Below are 4230 nucleotides of genomic sequence, written 5' to 3'. Positions count from 1 at the left end.
CTTCTGTAACGGTCACGATACGACGTCAGCCGCAGACATCGTTGGTGACGACTAGCAGACCCCGGTAGCGGAAGACTACTGGGAAATGTTATCTCGGCCGCTATCCGCTGTAAAAAAAAATGATTATCTTGGCCACCATCAACATACAATCAGTCACGTCCGACGGCGAGCTCCACCGTCGGTGCCTCGGTTGGAGCACGTAGGCATGGGCAGCCGGAGATATATATGAGCTAGAGCATCAGCAACCCAAACCCTCAACCCTTCCACCAAACGTCTGAGCGAACAACCCGAAAAATCGTCACCCAACCGCTTCACTCCTCGTCCTCTCCCCGTTGGCTCCCCTCTCCGTCCTCTCCCCTCGCCGTCTTCCGTTGCCACCATGTCCGGCTCCGGTAGCGGCTCCTCCTTCGAAGCCGACCCATTGATCGGGATGCCTCGCAGCGGAGTCGGACGAGGAGCTCGGAGTGACCAAAAAAATTGCTTAAGAGAACTAGTAAATACATATGTGACGTTAATATTAGGGAGAAAATTAATTGCACTTGATTTTAGACAGGATATCATCCACGCGTTAGTTATGTGATTAGCGCACACGTTGATATGTGATATGACATTGATTTCATGCTAAAGATGTTGAGCGCTCACCATGGAGCAATCTAGGTCGTTGAATTGACATGATTTAGTGGCCAAGATTAATTGGATCTGCCCCTTTCGATATTTTTATATTTGTATGTATAGAGTATAGATGTACATATGATGCATGGTTTGATATTGATTGATTCTCTTTTTTTTTTACTTTTGTAGTGAGCAATTGCATGAGAATGCCATCGCTTTCATGGACAAATTGGATGTAAGCCACACACTCAGTCTCGGCGACATTGCCATGTCAATGCCAGATACGCAAACAAGAAATGCCGGGGTGATGGACGAGGTCGAGGAGAGTCAAGGAAACAAGAAGAGGAGTAGGTCGTGCAACTACAAGATCAAGGAAGACAAATGCTTGTGTGAAGCTTGGTAGACCTCGATGCCACGATCGGTGCTAACATAACAAAGGAGATATTTTAGCAAAGCACTGAGAAGTACTACAATAACAATGTAACCAGTCCCTCCAACCGCACAACCGGGTCTCTCAGTCCTTGTTGGATTTTGATCCAAGACCAATGCAACAGGTGGACCGGATGTGTTGAGCAAGTCTGACCTTACGCCACCAAGTGGAGTGACCATCAAAGAGTATGAGCCCGTCATGCAAGCTCTTTACAAAAAAAGAAACAAGAGAAATGGCTTCAATCTGCTTACTTTACATCACTGGTACTCAGAGCTTGATGAACATGAGAAATGGACAATAATTTTTTTGAAACCACACCAAAGAGGCAAAGGCTCAACCAAGGACGGAACCAGGAACAATGGAAGGGGGGGGGGCAAAGACTCATTTTAAGGGTATATATGCAAATTTTCCAGGAAATAATAATTATATTTGCAAAATTTTCAACCTTGGGGGGGGGGGGCATGGCTCCCCCTGGCTTTGTCACTGGGGTCAACGCCAAGAAAATACTTTGAAACCACACCAAAGAGAGAAAGGCTCAACACCAAGAAGCCACCACTCGTGAGCCATGATAACAAACTATTTCAACCATGAAGTTGGTTCTCATTCAACTGAATATCACAGTCAATACGCGCAAAAAAAATCATATTTTTTTGAACCGGGCATAACCCCTTTCCATTAACTGAATAACCGAAATACAAGGACCATAATTCAGAGTTAAGAGGAGGTGGGAAAGGGGAGAGCGAATTCTGCATCACCGGGAAACCCACTGCAAGCGCTCGCCCACGAGACACCTGCTAGGGGGCGAAAACCCGATGACACAACTAATCCAACACACAAAACAACAAAGTAGCATGTAAGAACACAACATCTGTACCCCCCCCCCCCCCCGGTCCACATCATCTGTGCACCTCGCTCCATTGCCTCTCGGTATGTACCCTTCATCGGTCTTGCCCAGTAGTTCATAAAAAACACAGTCCGAGAAAACAATTTCAAAGGGTGTGCTTGGGAGCTTAAACTCAAAGGTAGCTCGAATTCGAGTATTCCAAATAGCCCAGCAAATTGCTGCCAACCCAAACATATAAAACTTGACCCCATCTGGCAAGAACACAAAGCACCAAGAGTAATATCGCCAAAGATTATTGGAACATAACTCAGTCCCAAGGACCGAACCTACCATCCGCCACACAACCCCGCCCATCGGGCAAAGAACGAATAAGTGTTGAGAGGTTTCCCGCTCTAAACAAAACGAGCACTTCGGATTGCCAGGCCAATTCCTTTTGCCCATGACTCTCTTGTCAGGACTGCATCTTGGAACAGTTGCCAAAGGAAAATCTTGATTTTAAGGGGGATTTGAGCCTTCCATGCCCACCTAAAGTCACATTCAGCTATAATTTTTCAAGTTGTCCATACATTGACTTCGTAGTAAATCTCTGTTTGGGCCCATGTGCCCAGCCGATCTTATCGGGACCAGTAGTCAGGAGAATGCTGTCAATTATCACCTGCATCTCCCGCCTCATGGTATCGAGAGGAGGGTGTAATTGCCTTCGGAAAAGATCAGGGAATTCTAAGTTTTTTTCCAACGAGCTACAGTCACATTGGGATAGTTGCAGATGCTAAACAGCTGAGGAAATTGGTTAAGTAAAGGAGGTAACCCATTTAGGGATTCATGCCACACATGGGCAACATCCCCCGGTCTGATTTGGATCGTCCTCCCACACATATAATGCTCTTTCCCTTTCAGGATCGCTTTCCAGATGGGAGAATCATTAAACTTACTTCTAATCGTTGCAATAGAGTCTCTCTTCAAGTATTTTGCCTTGACATCTTGCCACAGCCCTTTTGTGTGTCAAGTTTCCACCACCACTTGACTAGCAAACTAATGTTTTGCTTACGGAGATCTTTCACTCCAAGCCCCCCTTTATTCTTTGAGCGACACACACGTCCATTGGACTAGGTGATATCTGTTTCGCCCATCAGTGCTTTGCAAAAAGAAGCAGCGTCTCCGTTTAACTAGTTTTTCAATAACAATTTTAGGGAGAAGGAACTAAGAGCATGTACAGTGGTTGATAAGACAATACTATCTCAAGCCTTGCATGTAGTTTAAAGACAAAAAAATATGTCTACAATGAGTTATCTCTTAATCTCATCTTCAATAACTAGTTACTCTTAAAAAACATGGTGAGACATATTGTGTGCTAAGAGATCATCTCTTAAATAAAGAGAAGACAAACATTTTTTTTATGATTTCTTTCTCCTCCACCTCAACGTTTATCCTACGTGGCACTCCTAAGATAGCACCATTGTACATGCCGTAAGGCTGGTCGTAATGGTGTGTATCATATACTAGTATCATGCATATGATAACGGTGTATGATACTACATCCGTAGTGCATAATATTATATGTTAGTATTATAGATGACATTAGTAATTGTCATGCTTGACACATAGTAGCACAGCATTTAATATGATACGATATCATGATATGATATTCAACCCTTTCTTTCTTTAATTAATTTTATTCCACCTCATCAAAATTGCCTAATTGATATGTATGATACTACCTATGACCGGCCTAATAGACAATGCTAGAAAGGGCAGAGTTCGAGAGGATCAGCCTGCCACCAGACGAAGCAGCATGCCCAATCCAGGATTCCCATCTTTTCAGGAATTTTAAATTCTAAATTGGTTATGCCTGCACGGCTGCACGGGCATAGTTGAGCTACTAACGAAAATGTAGTTCGAACATGATCGTGAACTCATGGTGATTTTCCTTGTCTTCGTTGCCACGCCCTCCCCCGCACTAGCCCCGGGGGCGACGATGGGCTTGCCTTCGAGGAGCGCGCGGATCTCTTCGGCTCTTGCGACGTAGTACCACGGGAGCCTGGCGGCCAAATTCACTGTTTTGACTTTTTTCGTTAGTTTAGCACGATCTGACTCTATATGCAAAAGTTTTTCGGATCTGATCTTTTTTCTACCGTCATTGTCTATGGCGGTAGGGTAACACACCCTACAGCCAAAGCCTTTGGCGGTAGAACTTACCTACACCATCATCTTTGTTTTTTTGAAAAAAGACCCTACCGCCACACTCTATGGCGGTAGGATGTGTTACCCTACCGCCATAGCCTATGGCGGTAGGGTCCTTTTTGCAAAAACTGAATCTTTTATTGCATGCGTGCCCTTATTATAA

Source organism: Triticum aestivum, chromosome 7D, assembly GCF_018294505.1.
Source record: "Triticum aestivum cultivar Chinese Spring chromosome 7D, IWGSC CS RefSeq v2.1, whole genome shotgun sequence".
Lineage (NCBI taxonomy): Eukaryota > Viridiplantae > Streptophyta > Magnoliopsida > Poales > Poaceae > Triticum > Triticum aestivum.
This window is presented reverse-complemented; position numbering follows the sequence as displayed.